Source organism: Antennarius striatus, chromosome 15 (assembly GCF_040054535.1).
Source record: "Antennarius striatus isolate MH-2024 chromosome 15, ASM4005453v1, whole genome shotgun sequence".
Classification (NCBI taxonomy): domain Eukaryota; kingdom Metazoa; phylum Chordata; class Actinopteri; order Lophiiformes; family Antennariidae; genus Antennarius; species Antennarius striatus.
The window spans coordinates 12,068,083-12,087,500 of record NC_090790.1 but is presented as its reverse complement, the minus strand read 5'-3'; the positions used below and the strand labels follow the sequence as shown (position 1 = coordinate 12,087,500).

Sequence of the window (19,418 nt, the reverse complement as noted above, 5' to 3'; positions counted from 1 at the left end):
GAAGGCAGCAAGCAGGACTTTCTTTTTCTCCCGCAGCTTGGCTACCTCGTCCTGCCTCAGTTCCAGATCTTTATTACACCTCTCCACTCGGTGCTATCAGGAAAAACAGGAAGGTATAGTCACATATGCGCATGTCCTTGGTGTCCTTCGACTGTTGTCAGGCTCTTTTTGAGACAAAAAAAAATCATAAAATAAACAAGGTAGTCAGAGACAGCAACATCCCGCGACATCCCTGAATTCAAAATTTTACCCTGACCTACTTTCATAGGTCAGGTTCATTTAATAAAAGACCTAGAATGGATTCCATTTGTTATGAGGTTTCAGAGAAGGGTTTTTCAAGGTCAAGGTTGTGACCTAATTTTCATCCCCATGCCTCCTTGAATATAACGCCTTTTATTTTGTCTTTCTATCTTATCTAATTCCTGAGATATGTGCAAAAATATCTCAGAATAGAAAATATCTCCTATAGATCATAGCTAGTGCTTTGATCTATGGTCATACTCACACTGGCCTTCTCCCTTGTCTTTCTATCTTATCCGGTTCCTGAATGTGCAAAATTGAAATTTTACAATGACCTAATTTACAAAAGTTGAAATTTGCCCTTGACCCAGTTTTCTCAAGGTCAAGGTCATCATCTCCTTTGCATCCCCTTTGCCGCCTGAGTAATGTGTTTCGTCTTTCTATCTGCAACGGTTGTGAAGATATTTGGTGTACGGACAGAAGGACGAAACGGACGAATACACAAACACACAATTATGATACATCACTGCTTTGCTGGATGTAATAAAACAGTTTTGTTCACCATGATGTTGGCCTCCTCCAAGATGTGTTTGTTGAGCTTCTCTTCCAGGCTCTCTTCCCTCTCCCTGAACTTCTCATGGATCAGGAGCTCTTGGAAGAGTGTCAACCAATGCAGTTCAGCCAGCTTCAGCTCCCAATCCAGCTTCAGCTTCTCGTGATGCAGGAGCCGGAGCTTGGTGTTAAACTGACAGATGGAACTCTCCATCTGATGGTTGAAAATGATAGACTGACATTATCTTTACAGGATTTATTCTAGTTATAGTGTTCTCGTTTGCACGAGTCCTTGCGTCTTTGACGCACATTTTTTTGACGGGGACGCACAATCGTCAGACAGCGTCCCTGGGACGCAAGCTTTAAATGCACTTTCATTCAACAAAAATATTCGCAATTTTTCCATTTTTTCTTAAATTTCAAACCTGGAAATCGCCATTATGCTTTGATCTCATTCACAAGTCACAAGACTCACTTGCGTGATTCTGCCTTATTAAACCGCCTTGCTGTCGCCGCACAGCAAGGCGGTTCATGGCTTGCGTCCTGCTCTATGTGGAGTTTGCATGTTCTCCTCGTGTCTGAGTTGGTTCTCACTGGGTTCTCCAGTTTCCTCCCACCTCCAAAAACATGTGCTTCAAGTTGATTGGCTGTTCCAAATTGCCCGTAGGTATGAGTAAGTGCGTGTTTGTCTGTGTCTCTGTGTGGCACTGGCATTGCGCCCGAAGTTGGAAGATGGAAGATGAATGAATGAATGAATGAATGAATGAATGAATGAATGAATGAATGAATGAATGAATGAATGAATGAATGAATGAATGAATGAATGAATATCACCCTGCCTCCGAAAAGATGCAATAGTTGGAGAAAAAGCAAGTGACATTGAGTTCTTTCTTGAACAGAAAAACAATCAAAAGTTAATGAAGAAAAAGCGACATATATTACTGACATATAACTGAAATGCTACTGAATTTCCTCTGGGATAAATAAAGCATATATCTATCCATCCATCTATTTGTGTGGAGAAGGCTCTGTCAGCTTGGTGCAGAGTCCACAGGAGAATACAGTATATGAATTAAAGGCAAAGACAACTGAGTGAAAAGAAAAAGTGAGATAAAAAAAACATTAGTTACTAGTCTAATCTCTCTTTATTTCTAAAACTATTTTTTTAGAGTAGAGTGGAGAGAGTAGGGTAGAACTTTATTGATCCCTTAAGGAGGTTTCCTACAGAGAAATTGACTCCAGGAGGATATAGCTTTTAAATGACTATCAGGTTTTAGAATTTGGATAAAACTAATAAAACTAATAATAACTAATATAATTTTACTTTTTTTTTTTACTTAAACAGTTATGAAGTCGTTATTGGTAAAATCATTACAATTAACAATTTGTTTAGTTTTTATATTGTAGGGTTGAACGGTACAGATAATGCATTTTTGACGAGTATGAGCACGATATGAGTAAAACTTACTAATACATGTGCTCGTTAATTAATTAATTCATTTTCCTGACCGCCTCATCCACTTGCGCGGGTCACGGGGAGCTAGAGCCTATCCCAGCTGGCATAGCGGAAGGAAAATCCTCAGAACTGACTGTCTTCACGCTCTGTGACTGGCCAGTCACACACAGGGCTCGCCCCTCCCTACAGACACCGCAGCCAGAGCTATTGCTGGCCCACTCTTGCACACACACAGACATTGACTGATCTCTCCGTGCATGACGTCACTGTAGCCCACATTGTTCTTCTTAAGATTTTTTTCAGCTTGCCTCACTTTCGGTTTATTTAAGGTTACTTGGTGAACTTGTTTCTTGTTTTGTTGCACATACGCGGTGCATTTGACCAGAGAGAGCTGTAAACTACGCATGTCGTTTTGGGGGGGGTTTACCTGCTTGCTCTTAGTTTGACACTTTCTCACATCAGTTCAATTTAATAATTTATATACTGTATAGATATTTTAACTGTTACATAGCACGCGCACACACACACACATGCTCTCTCTTTCTATCTCTTTCTTTCCATCTCTCCCTCTTAACAGACACTCAGTCACACACACATGCACAAACAGACACACACAAACACACGCCCCTTAAGCAACATTATTAAGGACAAGAACATTAAAAAGAGGACAAGAACATTAGGTAGGAATTGGAAAAAAACCATTTTGATCTAAAAATAAAAAACAAATTAAAAAGAAAAAAATTAGAAAGTTGTGTTGAGTATGACGATTCTTCTTCATGCATACTTTGTAGTTCATAATTTCCTAATGCGTTGTATTCATTAATGTACTTCATGTACTGAGTTCATAAAAAATTTGTTCTATAAATAGTTTTCTATTTTTTTTCTTTACTATTGTGATCAAAAGAATTGAATCTCTATTCTGAGGCTGTTCTGTAAATATTCATTCATACACTTGAGAATATTCATGGTCTGAGTTCATAAAAAACACTGATTTGAATCTCAATTTTGAGGCTCTTCTGTAAATAGTTTTAAAATAAACCATAAATATAACAACTTCTGATCAATCCATATCAACTTCAGACTTAAAATAATGTGCTGATTTAAGCCCCTCCTATTCCCAGTTAAACCACACCCACTTTTGGTTTAAGCCCCGCCCATTCTGAGTACAGATACGGATACAGATCATTTAGATGGTTGAACAGATACAGATACAGGTAGAGACAGTGGTGTAATGCCTCATCCTTATTAAATTGTACTATTGGCAGAATTAAATCCTTTCAATGCTTCTACCATATATTCTGTTATTACTTTTGGGATGCATAAACGTCATGTTGGTATGCATACATTTTCTTGAAGCACATCCCAGGGTTGCACACCTTTCTTGAGGAAAAATGAACTCTGTAGTTATGATAAACACACGCAACTTAAAATAATGGCTTATACTTCAATAAAATTAAATGACCTGCTCCAGGAGACGGTCCTGCTCGTACACCCCTGTGACCTCCAGATCCCACAGGATCTCTTTCTCTTGCTTGGTCAGCTCCCATTTATATTTGGTTTCCTCCTGCTCCGTGGTCAAACTATTTGACAATAAAAAAGTGGATCATATGGCTGTAAAATCATAGAATCACAGTTCAGATAGAGTTGTACTTTCATTTTATATTGTCTGAGTCCGACTCTACTTTAGTCCAAGTTTAGCCTTAGTCTAGGATTAAACTAAACCTGGGTGTACCTTGGTTCCATCAGAGCCCGGTATCGCTCCAGATCATCATCGCGGTGCTGCACCTTCTTCCCTGGAGTATCCTCTGGTAGTATAGTGGGCAGGGCAGGGGGAGGGCAGTGGAGACGGGGTGCCAGACCTGCCTGGATCTCCTGCAACTGTTTAGCTTGATCCAGCAACTGAGACACTAGGAAAACCTTAGTGTCCCGCAAAGCCAGGATTCGTTCATTCATATTGGTCTGCTTGTCGTGGACCTGGTGGGATGGATGGAGTTTTTATGTCGGTCTGGTCTTTAATGACTGATGTTCCCTTTATCACTGATGAAACTGTATTTGACTTTTTATTGTTTGTTACTCATTTATTCTGGCAAATGCTTCTGCCAGAATAAATGAGGTCAATTCACTTCCAAATGTGCGTGTTTGTGTTTGTTTGTGCTTACCATTTCCTCCAGGCCTTTCAGCTTTGCCATTGTCTTCTCAGTGTTCATCCTCAGGTGTTTCGGCACTGTGAAGTTTTTATCTGACCTTAGTTTTAAATCTCCAATGTTCTTTGTAGCTTCTTTGATAGCCTGGACATCCTTTGGATCCTCGGAGTCGTCCCCTGGCTTCTCTGAATACCTGACATTATAACCCGTTACAGTTTCGCATCCGTATCACAAAAGAAGACCCATCAGATCCTCGATGGGTTCTTTTGGAATAAGTCCATACATATAATATCAGAGCAATACATACAGTATATAATATAGTACTCACAGTTGGGCCCATTCCTTCTTCCTCTTCTCTATCGCAGCCCGATGTCGATCAGCTTTCTCTGCAGCCTTTCGCAACCTCTCTGACTGCTGATCTACCCTCTTGGGCCGTGAACGCTCCACCATTATTTCATCTGGAGAACATACCCAGGTATTAGGTCAGGTCTTATACAATCTTTTGCAGGTGGATCTCTGTGTTGAATCATCAAGATTTGAAGGAAAAGGCAAAAAAATATTTTGCCTCTTGGATGAAATGTACCAGGCCGTGGATGAGTGAGAATCATCACAAACGACTTATATAGGAGACATTTTCCTACCTTCTGAAGTGCTGGCGCAGGGTTCCACAGGCAGAGGGCTAGTTATTTCTCGGGATGGAGCAGCAGCAGCAGGTGTGTCTATGTGGCGTTTGATGGGACTAAACTCTCGTAGTATTGGAGACATACAGTAGGTGGAAAGTTTGTGGTCGGTGCCTATGGCAACCACAGATGTCACTTTGGCTCCAAAACTGTCCCTGAAACTAGAAAATGGGGGTTGATTAAAATACTTTATTAAAGATACTGAAGAAATTAACCTCCCGCTCTGCTTCTTCTTCTTCTCCTTTCGGGTTTTCCCTTCAGGGGTCACAACAGCAAATCAGTTGCCTCCATCTAACTCCGTCTTCTGCATCCTCTTCTCTCACACCAACTACCTTCATGTCCTCTTTCTCTACATCCATAAACCTCCTCTTTGGTCTTCCTCTAGGCCTCCTGCCTGGCAGTTCAAAACTCAGCATCCTTCTACCAATATATTCACTATCTCTCCTCTGGACATGTCCAAATGATCTCAGTCTGACCTCTCATACTTTATCTCGTAAACCTCTAACATGTGCTGTCCCTGCCTTAGATACAGTTTCAGAATAAGCAATAACATTGATTCATTCATTCATCTTCCAAACTGCTTTATCCGCCATAGCAGGTCACGGGGAGCTACCCCAGCTGACTGACGGTGTGAGGTGGGGCAAACTCCAGGCACGACAATAATATAAAAACAAAATATGTGTAGCCCGTACTAGTCCTGTAGTTTGCTGAGTCCTATGTTGCAGTGTTCCTCCTCCCATTTCAGTTGTTTTCTGACCTCCATCACCTTCTGGGCCTTGATCTTCTCTGCCTGATCACTGAAACACTGATCTAGGAGCAGCTCCTACAAACACACACACACACACACACACACACACACACACACACACACACACACACACACACACACACACACACACACACACACACACACACACACACACACACACACACACACACACACACACATTGAGGATATTACATTGATGAAAACTGAATTGTAATGGTTTAATTTCTGAGGATCATTTTTTGATCCAGCATCACTTTCACATAGAGGCAGGGGCGAACAACAATTAACTTAAATGACCTTGCTTCCTTTGTTCATTGCCAATATAGCAGTAACAGTATTTTAGCCCTGCCAAGTGTCTTATTTTTTATCGAATGCAGTTGAAGCCTTGAGAGTTTTTTTTGTTTTTTTTACATTTTCACAAACTGCAGAACAAATATTCATGAAATTCGGAGCAGATCTGGATAGAGGGGTCAGTATAGGATTTTGTGAACACTGCAAGAAGGGGCACAGTTTTCCATAATTATGCAACCACTAACTGTTGTGGTAGGTTGGTGTGTGACCAAACCAAGTGAAATTTTATTATTCAGGTTGTGTATGCAAATGTCTTTACCGATGGTTTCAGCCTAACATGTTCCAGCAGTTTCTCGTTTTCTTCCTTCAGCTTTGTAAACTCTTTCTGGAGCTCAGCCAGCTTCCTCCTCTTTGTTTTAATTCTCAGCTGAATCTCCTGCTGCAGCTTGATTTCATCCATCTCACGTTTATGCATCTCTATGGTGCTGGCTGCTCGGTCCTCAATGTCCTTGGGTGGTTCCTCATCCTCAAGACCTGCCTGTTAAAGTAGAAAGAAGATATACTGTAGATTGTGGTTCACCTATGACTGGTTCATGTCTTTTGGCAAATATGCACTGAGTCATCGTAGAAATAAAAAATACAGTTTACAAAAACACTCCAGAGACTCTTTTTCAAAACAGTCACAACCTAAATTTGCTAAAATTAGAAATTCTTTATCCTTTAAAGATGCAGATGCGTTACTATCGGGCTGTTCAAGCTCTTCTATAAGGATTTTACAAATATCTCAGAATGCAGCTGCCTGCTGACTGACTCGAACTGGGAAGAGAGAGCACATCTATACCGTCCTGGATTTTAGCTATCGGGCTCCTTTACTCTGGAATAATGATCTCCTGGCTTGGTCCAGTGAGGGGGGGGCGGGGGGTTGCAGACACCTTTAGCTTATTCAAGAGTAGACTCACAACTTTCACCTTTGATAAAGCTTACAATTAGGAACAACACAGGTTCCATTAGATAACCTCCCATAGGTCTAGACTGCTGAGGGTATTTTCTCTATTTTCCCTTTCTCCCGTTAAATGGAGTTACATTAAGAGCTTCTGTTATTTCTCTTTCTTTGCTTTCACTTGATCACAACACATAGACGCTTCACATCAATCATAATATCATAATAAACATTTTTTCTTTCCACTGTTTTTCATCTAAGATATCAAAGTCTAACGTTAGTGACAGAATACACCCAAAAGCACAAACGTGAGTTCATTGTCTGTAAATCTTGGATGTCTCTATAGAATGTAAATGTAATTTACTCTGTATTTATGATTTAAAAGGGGTAAAACAGAAGAAAAATAAGGTGTTCATGAAACATGGTCTGACCCTTGGTGAAGGAATCGTGGCCACCATCTTGTCTTTATCTAGTTCTTCTGGAGGAACCAAGCTGAAGGAAAAGATGTTCCCATCATCTCCAGCTGTCAGCACAAATGTGTCGTCATGGCTACAACGGATGTGGTGCAGGTGCCCGTATTGATTATCGTGGAGGTTGAGGGTCCAGTAAGCCTGCATGGAGGTGAGGCTGTAGTCGTCAGGATTCAGGGGGTAAACCCTGATGGCGCCTGAGTGCATGCCACAGAACATCCGCTCCCTGTTGGAGCTAGAAAACAGCAACACAGCAAGAAGAAACCCCATGAGGTAGCAATAATGTGGCTGTGATCTTCCAATCGTCCAAAACAATCGCTTAATACGTGGCCACATATCACAATCTCTGTAATGAGTCTCAAATTTTAAGCTGATTTAAATAACATGTCACAGGGTGGTGGAAAGATTCATTCAGTTTTTGCACCATTTATTCTGGTTAAGGTCATGGGGGCCTGGAACCTATCCCAGATAACATTGGGTGTGAGGCAGGGTTCACCTTGCACAAGTCACCAATCAAAAGTCAAACAGCCAGTCAAACTCATGGCTCTGGCTGAGTTAGAGTCACCAATGACCTCGGAGGGAACCCACAAAGACACGTGGAGATCATGCAAAGCCCCAGATGCTTTTGAACCAAAGACCTTCTCGCTGTGACAAAACAACAAAACCACTTGCATCTCATGAAATGTATCTGGCTGTTTAGCAACTACATGTTTCACTGTCATCACCAGCTGCTTCCTCTTTGTGTTCATATTTGTGAACTGGCGGGTTAGGGTTAGGGTGATGATGATGAAGGTTATGTGGGAATGAAATTGACCTAAGGGGATAACACAACTTTAAAACCAAAACTATGAGCAAGAAGAAATAAAACAGATGGAAAAGTGGGTGAAGACTCCCTGTCAGTCAGTCTTTCATATTTTACATGCATACCTGTCTTTCTTTGTTAGTATAAATACTCATCTGTTGTTTCATTACCTAAAGGTGATAGAGAGAATGGGGTCCTCGTCTGCATTGTGTACAGGCAAGAAGTGAAAGGGCTCGTCCTGTCGCTGGTTGGGATCCTCGTCCTGGTTGTCAGAGAACTTGCAGTGGTACAAATAGCCTGAGTCAAAACCTCCCTGCAGGAGAAAAACAAGAGATGATGGGATGGGAATGTTTGATCACTTCATGATTGAATAAAGCTTCACCATCTCGTGCTCCATATCCTCCAGAATGACTTTTGGATCCTGAAGCTGGAGTCCGTGGTGGTTTTTCTAACAAACCACTGTGCTGGGTGTCATGTGAAGTTTTCTTGATAGTAAATGCTAAAACTGAGTTTTCTACAACTAAAATAAAACATTCATTTTATGCTAGCTTTCTCATTACAAATACTCTATCCATTTGGCTACCATTGCATTTTCTCACCTCTCTATCCACCTCCTTTTACATCATGTATTTAAATTCATAATTTACCACCAACTCTGCATTTTGAATTAGAGTGAGTGACTCTGGTTGATGATTGATGGTGTGTGTGTGTGTGTGTGTGTGTGTGTGTGTGTGTGTGTGTGTGTGTGTGTGTGTGTGTGTGTGTGTGTGTGTGTGTGTGTGTGTGTGTGTGTGTGTGTGTGTGTGTGTGTGTGTGTGTGTGTGTGTGTGTGTGTGTGTGTGTTGTGTGTGTGTGTGTGTGTGTGTGTACCATGGAGAGCCAAAAGTGGTCAGGCTGTGAGTAAAATCCGAGGCAGAGAGGACTTGGGGGGTCTGGGATGTAGATAGGGGGCAACTCTTCTTCTTCTTCTTCTTCTTCTTCTTCTTCTTCTCCTTCTCCTTCTCCTTCTCCTTCTCCTTCTCCTTCTCCTTCTCCTCCTCCTCCTCCTCCTCCTCCTCCTCCTCCTCTGTCTCCGTCTCCGTCTCCGTCTCCTTTTCCTTCTCCTCCTTCTCCTTCTCCTTCTCCGTCTCCTTCTCCTTCTCCTTCTCCTTCTCCTTCTCCTTCTCCTTCTCCTTCTCCTTCTTGTTCTTTTTCTCTTTCTTCTCCTGCCTTTTCCTGATACTGCTGGGTACAATAGATCGAATCAGGGAAAGTGGCAGCTTTTAAATTTTATTTCTGGAGAGGCATAACTTGCTATTAATGTGACCAGGAAGAGGTGAATTGAAAACAACACTGTTCAAGAAGCAGCTACTGTTTTTTGCTGTAACATCAGATGTCGCTTAAAACTAGAATTTGGTTTCTATAAATTGACAAAAGACCTGAATAACTTTAGGAACATCTGGTGTTACAAAAATGTCCTACGCACTTTAGTTGATGACCACCTGACTTTTGCAAACTTCCTGTTATAATGTACTAATTTTTATGTGGTATTTCCCTTTGTTTATTGGTGTTTTGTGTTTTTGAGTGTTTATTGTTTTGAAGTTTCATCTAATGAAAAATTGTAAAATGTTCTAAATGTTCTAAATGTGATTGAAGTTTTTTTTTTGCAAAAAATCTTCTTCTGAAGCACTTTAGTGCTTCATCTGATGTAAAATTGTTAAATGTTTGAATGTGATTAAAGTGTTTTTGCAAAAATCAAAAAAATCTCCTGCCTTTTCTTTTTTTTTTCCCTCTTCTTCTTTTCCTTCCTTCTTTTTAGCCTCCTTCAGGGCTCGTCGCGCAATTTCCTCCTCCCTCTGAAATATAACAAAACAGTCAGAGACTCAAATCAACTTCCCTTTAAGATCTCACAGCCACCCTAAATGAACCTAAGGCAGTAGAGTCTGAAGGAAAGAGAAATGCTTGATGTAGCTCAACAGAGACGCCCTCTACAGACATTCTAACACAGTATGACGTAACACAGCCAGGATCCCTCCAAAATAAAGCTAAAACACACCTTGATTTGAGATTTAATGCTCCTGAACCTGAAACATCTGCTGGGAAGTCCACGCAGGTGGAAGGTGTCGGCCAAACAATGTGCCTCTAGGTTAATGATCTGGATCTCGACCACATGACCACTCCGACACATGATGAGCATCTTGTCTTCAGTCTGGGTAACACCATGAAAGAAATGGACTGTATTTATCGTATTCCAACACACAACATTGACAGAGTGGAAAGATGGACCAGGCTTACCTCTGGAAAAGGTGACCACTCCAGTGCCTGCACTGGCCCAGGAACATGGATAAAACCGATGGGTTCGTATGCTTCACCAACACTAAAGAGGAACACAATTCCGTCGGAGCTCTGGGAGTTCAGAAAGGTGAGGAGAATCATGAAAATAAACTTTTTAGGTGTGGGAAAAGTCCCTGTAGCTGTTGAACTTTGGCTTGAGAAAAGTTTTAATTGTACAAGAAAATCAAAGAAAATCAAGAACTAGCATTGTGAAACAAATTTGTTGAGTACCTATCAGGTCTAAAGATACATTTCTGTTTTGTATTAACATTAACACATTAACATCAATATATAAAGAGATAATGAGTTCTTCTTAAACTGGTCTACTAAACGTTTTTCACCTGTAAACCACTTGTAAACCTTTTTCGGGTGGCGCCCATGGTAACGTTTTAATGGCAGCAGGGACAGATAGATTTTGACTTGTGGCTTGTAATCATTCCAATTTGTCTGGGGTCTTGAAAGAGTCATTTTATGTTAATGTTGCTTGTTGTTGATTTTCCCTAAACACATGAGGGTGAACACTCAGAGAAAAAAAAACTGACTAAAGCTTCTGTCCAAAGAAGAGAACTGACATTTCAGAACCACCTTTAAAGTCCAGAGCCAGCGAGAGTTCATACTATAGATAGTTGATTCAAGTCACTTTAACTAATCTCATCATGGTAAAACAATTTTAACAAACTATCTGTTATCATCATCATCGCAGAATATTTTTTGTCCAGAAAGTCACTTACCCCTGTAGCTAAGATCCATCCATCGTGCTTATATGCAATAGCAGTTACGGGGCCGCTATGAGGTTTAAAGGCTTGTTTGAGGCGCAGTTTGGCTCCTCCTTTGTGGACGTACCCGCTGCCCAGATTCAGCTTCTGAGGGTCGTATAGTTCCAGTAACCTGACCACCCCGTCCTCAAAGCCGGCTATCAGTAGACCTCCAGTCTCGTTCACCTAAAGACAAACAGACCCGTATTATTTCAGTACGCTTCCTCATGTGGTGTCGAGGTAAAGTATGTCTTTTTTACCGTCACACTTACTAAAGGGGGAGCCCAGTTGATAGCAGTTCCACCCTGACTAAAATGAAGGTTGGTCACTTCTTTGTTGGACAGGAAGTCAAAAACTTTGACTGAACCTGGAGGGAAGGGAAAGAAGCCAGCTTGTTATGCAGAAATACATGTGGGGGTGTTTGTGTGTCTTTGCAAACTTGTATGCAGGTGTGGACAGGTGTGGGACTCACAGTCGTGAGCTGTTGTGGCCATGAGGTGGGACGTCTTGGACACATCCAGTCCCTGGATCGCACCAGCATGGAAGGAAAACAGGCGCTCTGGATCAGGAGACTGCACACACAGGACATACATCACTGTTTCATTCTGAACACAGATCACACATGGGGTTTCATTGTTTTTGTGTGATCCACTCATTTATTACACGGTTTCTTTTAGGCCTCACCACTAATATCACTCACTTTCACATGAATGAAAAACAATAGAATGATAACTAAAAGGCAGAGTTGACCCAAAAGTTCAAATTCAGTCTACTGATGGATTCAAGTCAGCAAGAGTTTGTTGAGATTGGAAATTAAAGTAATCTAATTTTTTTTAAGTTACAGGTCAGATTAAAGTAATTTTATCAGACAGACATCCCTTTAATATAAAGGCTTCTCTCAAATTTCATATATATTATAGATTAAATGATAATTTCTGCAATATTGATTCCAATGAATGCATCACATCCAAGCTCAAATAAAAACCAGACAGTGTAGGAAACTCACTGTGTGGGTAAATGAAAGATCCACTTTCCAGATGGCTCCACTTGAATCCTGAATGAACACATATTTTACAGATCAGGCTTTGAGCTTTGATGGGGGACATGCTACATGAGGAATCAAAAATTATCTCTAACCTGAGCGAACCAAATGGGGGAGTCTGGCATGGAGCTCCTCACTATAGAGAAGATACAGACATTACGTCCAACCAACATTTCATTCATGGGATCCAGCTCATACTTGCTGCCACCGGTTGCAATGTCAATACTGTCAAAGTCCCAGACCTGTAGGGGGCAGAGAGCAGTAGCAAAGAGATACTGGTCAGGTTCAGTCTTTTTACAGAGAATCTTTCTTGGAGCCATCACCCCATACTGATGATGAGGATGCAGAATGCTGAGAAGAATCCAAACCTCCTTGAAGACTGGACATAAACTACACTGACACTCAAAGAAATGCCTCCTCCAATATTGAACAATCCCTTTAATACACCAGAACTGGATCCAGGCCCGCATGACCCTCTAACACAGTGGTCCCTAAACCCTGGACCGCGGACCGTTCCATGGGTCAATTGGTACTGGACCGCACGGAAAGAATACATAACTTACATTATTTCCATTTTATTTACTGTCTGATATTGAATGTTTTCTTTAAATTGCTGGATTCACATTTGTCCTTAAGTCTCTCTTGGCACATCTCAAGTTAGAAGCTGTTGCAACCTCCCACCAGACAATATACCAGATTTAAGAAAAATCAGAATCAGAATCAGAATCTTTATTTGTCATGTTGGCACACGTTTTCACATGGCACAGTACGTAATACCCCCTCTGAAAGTCCCAGTTAGCCCGTCGGATAAATAACATAAGGAAAATATTAAATACGTAAAATATATAGTGTCTGAACAGCAAACAAAGTGAACCCAAAAAAAGTTCGGACTACAGTCTGTTAGCTCGGATAAACGCTACATTTCAAAATACATTAGATTGTTTCTGTTTGAAAAGTTAAGCATCACATTCAGGTGCCTATTGCTGGTGGAGCAGTGGAGAATGTTGTTTCAACTTGTCTTCATAGCAGCAATGAAATAAAAGTTAAAATACTGTCTGTTGTAGAACTAGACAATGAGATTGATAATGAGAAGATGTTACTGCAGGTGTCTCACCTGGATCATTCCATCAGAACCAAAAGTCATCATCTGTCCGTCTTCCAAGAAAAAGGGCTGGACCGTCCCATTGTGACAATTCCGACCCTCCTTACGGCTAATCTCCATCCGAATGGCAGTGTTTTTCCAAAGCAGCAAGTTGCCCCAGCTTGAACCAGATACCACCTTACAGGAGATAGAGGAGGGAGGAAATAGTTGTTCTCTTGAATCTTAACAAAGCTATGGATGTCAAATCGTCCCCTGCCTTTGTCATCATCAGGTGTGCATAAGTTATAAGTTGGGAACTTGTTTTTAAATGGGACAGGTGCTCCTGGATGATGAGAAGATTTTAATCATCCATGATCAGTAAAAACTGAAAAAATAATCCTTTGTCTTTGATTATCCACTAATTTGAATATTGTCTGAACATGAAAATGTTTGACATTTCAAATTCAATTCAAATTCAAAAAATAGAACCAAGGCAGTTAGAGACTGAAACATCCCGCGACACCCATGAATTCAAAATTTTACCCTGACCTACTTTCAGGGTAGGTCAGGGTAAGTCGCAGGATGTTGCATTCTCTGAATTCAAAATTTTACAAAGCATAGGTAGATCAAAGCACTGGCTTTGATCTATGGTCTTACTCACACTGGCCTTCTTCCTTGTCTTTCTATCTTATCCAGTTCCTGAGTGTACAAAAGTTGAAATTTGACCTTGGCCTAGTTTTCTCATCTTCATCCCCTTTGCCGATTAACGGGCTTTTCGTTTCATCTTTCTATCTGCAACGGTTGCGAAGATATTTGGTGGACTAACGGACGGACGGAGGGACAGATGAACAAACACGTAAACGCTGACAATTACAATACATCACTTCTTTGAAGTGGGATGTAATGAGTTTATGACCTAATTGTTCAAAACTTAGTGGGTTAGTTTGTTCAAAACCTAGTTAATTCTAATAATAATTTAACATAAACAGTGTAAACATAAACTTGTGAGTTTAAAACCTAGTTGGTTTTGAGGTTTGTTTGGGGTTTATGTTGTTACTCATATTGTAATTCTGTTTATGTTGTTGCTCATATTGGAGCTGCTGCTGTCTGTACATTTTGTACAGACATCGTCCTCATTGGATGATGATGGTAATTCATGGTCACACAATTTTCTAGCACACAATATCTTCACAAGTGCTTTGTTTTTAGGTGTTGATTGTTCATTAGGAACATCCTTAAAACAAATACTGACCAGTGCACTAGGAAGGTCTATGAAACCCTCAATATCAGTTGGGTCAGTTGCTCCAAAACGTCCTATATCACCTAGCAATTTGGGACCTGTACAGGTGTAGGCCATTTCCCAGAACCTGTCAGAGAGGAGAGAAGATATTTTTATCCATATGTTAAAAGAAACACTTTCAGCAGTTTCCTATTGATCAGAGAGACAGTAGTTCTAGAGGAGGTGCTCCTGGTTAAGAAACAGTCGGTCACATGCCATCACGTCATTTAGCTGTATCTTAATGGGATATCTACTAGGTTCTTTACTTGATGTGTCCGAATCCTGATGATGTCAGAAGTTCTGGGTTGTGAGGGGAGAACCTCACTTTGAAGACTTCCTGAGATATTGCCTTGGCTCTCAGTGTCACCTGCTCCTGCCTCCAATCCCACACCGTCAACATGTAGTCAGGGGCGTTCCCCACACTGGCCAGCAGATTCCCATCTGTGTTGAAATCCACAGAACTGTAGGCCTTCTCTGTGCCATCTGCAGAGATGAAGGTCAAAACATGATAACCAACAAAACGATAAAGTAGAAACTGAAAAAGGTGCTGAAGTCAATTTATCTCAATGTCATTTACCACGGAGGATGCGATAGGGTCGAAGTGATGGATACTCATAGATGATGATGTTGGGACGGTTTCCCTTCTCTGCTACAGCAAAGTACTTCTTGGTTAGGTGAGTCTGGACACAGACAAGATCAGATTAAACAAAACAGGCAAAAGGTTATCCCTAAATGTTATGTAATTGAACTCATTCACTGACGCTTAAACTCTTTACTGTGACCATTTCAATTGGAGCTGAATGAATTCCCCCAAAAATGGTATCATACTCTTCATAATCACTTCTACAACTGCTCGGGAGATGATTTTCTTTATAACTCATATATTAAATTCTTATTATATTATTATTACATCTGAGAACCCGGTGAAGTCGTCCATCAAGTCAGCACAGGCATCTAGATGGCTATGCTCTAAGGCAGTGGTTCCCAAACTAAGGCCTGCGGGCCGGATGTGGCCCACCACCACATTTGTCATGGCCCTCTGAACAGTATCAGAAAAATTCCCCCTCAACAAAACGATTACAAGCTGATCAATCCAGAATGGAAATGGCATCTTGCATTTTTATCAGACATGACAGAAAAGTGAAGTTACGAGGCCAAGGGAAACTCATTTGTGACATGTATTCCTACATAAAAGTATTTGAGGTGAAACTAGCGCTGGTTTTGGAATATGTGAAAGCACATTTTCATCCATCTCCCTGCTACCCAAAACCTCTTTGCAGAGAACCCAGTGGTCCTGTTCCCAGCTGAAAAGTGTGTGGAAGCACTGGAGATGCTGAATGCGGAGTTCTGTGTGCGATTCCATGAACAACATGCAAATGCAAAAGAAGTCCGTCTTTTCCAGAACCCCTTTGTTGCCAACATTAATAAAGCCCAGCCTTCTTATCAGTATGAGTTGGTTGAGTTACAGAACTCTGATGTTCTCAGACACATTCGAGCCCAACAGTCTCATCAACTTCAATGCCACCCTTCCAAAAGGCATAATAAAGGAAAGGGTTATTGGTATTTAGTTGTGGAAGACAATACATATTTACATTTAGGCACCCCTGCAATCATCAGTTTTTCTGTTACAAACTGACACTGCCCCAATCAGAGAAGGGAAAAGTTATGTGGGTCTCGCAGAAAAAAGTTTGGAGACCCATGCTCTGAGGGATATTCATATCCACAAACACACCAGTTGAATCCAATCTCCTCTGAAATCAAGTTTATCGAGCATACTGTATAAATGGCCCATAAATGAGGAAATGTATCTGATCAGTCGTCTCATCGGCTCTTAGCATTCCTGAGCCTCGGAGTGACTTTGTCACTCGTGGCTTGCAGTTTGTCAGCCTCCTTACAGCGATGGACCCGATTCCTCCTCCACTGCTGGAACGGAGATATCTCTGCTTCTTGGTGGATAAGTCCAGCAGGACAAGCAGGTTTCCAGCTATAAAGATCAGCATCCTGTCGTCCAGCAGCTGCAGGTTCCCCCTGAGCCCGCTGTCATAACCGAAGGAATGTCTGAAAGCGGGACAAGGAAGAGGGAAAGATCAGGTTCAATTCCACCAAATTATTTTACTACAAATTCCTACAATAATGATGAAAACAATATCTGCTTTTTCCCGGGCTTATTTGCCTTCTGATATCTATTTATCTATACTATCTTTAGTAGTGTTACAGCAGAAGTGTTAACATATTAGCAGTGACAGCAGTGACATGCACATCACTAATAATACTTTATAATAACACTATAAAACTGCTATGTTTTCTTTTTTTTTATGTACTGAGCTGTAAAACCCGTGATGCATTGACAACATGTCCAGAGTGTCTCTCTCTGCTTAATGCCCGCAAGTCTGCTGGGATAGGCTCCAGCAACCAATTTGTACAACTAATGAACAAACAAATGTTAGATCATCCTCGTGACAGATGTTTATGTGCCTCTGCCTACAGTATGAAGGTATTGAGATCATGACAACCTTGACATGAAAGAAGGCAAATCATCTCTATAAATTACCGTAGCTGCAGGAGGTTCTCTGAGATTTGAGAGCCAGGTGTGATGTATGGTTTGGAGCAGAGTTCTTCATACTTGTAATACTTGTCGACAGGAATTTCTGTCTTTGATTCTATCTCATTTTTCTTTTCCGTATCTGTTTCCATTTTGACACCTGTCAGAGAAAAAGTAATGGACAGACAATGTTTAACCATTAATACTGTAATTCTGATGTTGAACAGTGAACAGTGTTTTCCTGGAGAATGGGTCAGGGTGGGAAAAGTCAAAAGATGTAAATGCCACAAGATCATTAAAAATATTTGTATTGGTGGAAATTACACATTTTCTCCCCTGACTCCTAATGAGACTCATTGTTTTGGTGGTTTTGGTCATTTGTTGTTTTCTGTTGCTTCGCTATAAGAGACTTTCTGTTTATACAGTATCTTCTCCCCTTGTCTGCAGGAGTCTTTCCAGGTTCTTCAGCTTCCTCCCACCTTCAAAAACATGCAATTTTAGTGGATTGATCGCCGTAGGTGTGACTATGTGCCTGAGTTGTTTGTCTTTCATGTTGTTTAATTTTGCTAATTCAGTGTCATACCCCACAATATGTTGGCAACCCCTGTGACCCATGTAAGCGGAAAAGCAGTAAGGAAAATTAATCAATCTATGGTGTCATACCTCTGATCGTTGCAGAGTGTATATTAGCATGGTTTGACGAGACAACACTAATATACTCTGCTCTACGCTTTACACGTCTTTCAGATCAAAGGAATGCTGTTAGTCTTACATGTTAGCCTAACATCATAACAGCAATCCTAAGTCATTTTTACAGAAATGATGACATCCCACTTCAAAGCGGGGATGTATTGTAATTGTCAGTGTTTGTGTGTTTGTGTGTTTGTCCGTCCATCCGTTAGTCTACCAAACATCTTCGCAACCGTTGCTGATAGAAAGATGAAACAAAAAGCACATTACTCGGGCGGCAAAAGGGATGAAAATAAGGTGATGACCTTGACCTTGAAAAAACTAGGTCAAGGTCAAATTTTAACTTTTGTACACTCAGGAACTGGGTAAGATAGAAAGACGAAGGAGAAGGCCAGTGTGAGTAAGACCATAGATCAAAGCTAGTGCTTTAATAAATGACAGTAGGTCAGAGCACTATCTTTGATCTTTGACCTATGCAAGTAAGCCAGGGTCTTCTTCTTTTCCTTTCGGTTTTTCCCTTCAGGGATCGCCACAGCGAATCAATTGCCGCCATCTAACCCTGTCTTCTGCATCCTTCTCTCTCACACTAACTACCTTCATTTCCTCTTTCACTACATCCATAAACCTCCTCTTTGGTCTTACTCTCGAACTCCTTCCTGGCAGTGTAAAGCTCAGCATCCTCCTACCAATGTATTCACTATCTCTCCTCTGGAAATGTCCAAACTATCTCAGTCTGACCTACCTGACTTTATCTCCAAAACATCTAACATGTGCTGTCGCTCAGATGTACTCATTGCTGATCTTATCCATCCTGATCACTCCCAGAGAGAACCTCAGCATCTTCATTTCTGCTACCTCCAGGTCTGTCTCCTGTCTTTTCTTCAGTGACACTGTCTCTAGACCAAACAACATCGCTGGTCTCACCATAGTTTTGTACACCTTTCCACTTATTTTAGCTGAAACTCTTCTATCACACATCACACATGACACTTTTCTCCACCCGTACCATCCTGCCTGTACACGCTTCTTCACCTCTTTTCCACATTCTCCATTGCTCTAGACTGTTGTCCCTAAGTACTTAAAATCCTCCACCTTCTTGATCTCTTCTCCCTGTAACTTCACTCTTTCACTTGGGTCCCTCTCATTCACACACATGTATTCTGTCTTACTTCGGCTATCCTTCAATCCTCTCCTTTCCACGACAAACCTCCACCTCTCTAGCTTCTCCTCCACCTGTTCGCTGCTCTCCCTACAGATCACAATGTCATCCGCAAACATCGTAGTCTATGGAGATTCCTGTCTAACCTCTTCTGTCAGCCTGTCCATCACCATAGCAAACAAGAAGGGACTCAGAGCTGATCCCAGATGCAGT

The 19,418-nt window shown here is 41.2% G+C and overlaps 1 pseudogene; it reads right to left on the bottom strand.

The window, feature by feature from the left end:
- Positions 1-19,324, bottom strand: part of LOC137608854 (cilia- and flagella-associated protein 44-like) — a 22,195-nt pseudogene extending 2,871 nt beyond the window's left edge.
- Between the last annotated feature and the right edge of the window lie 94 nt (positions 19,325-19,418).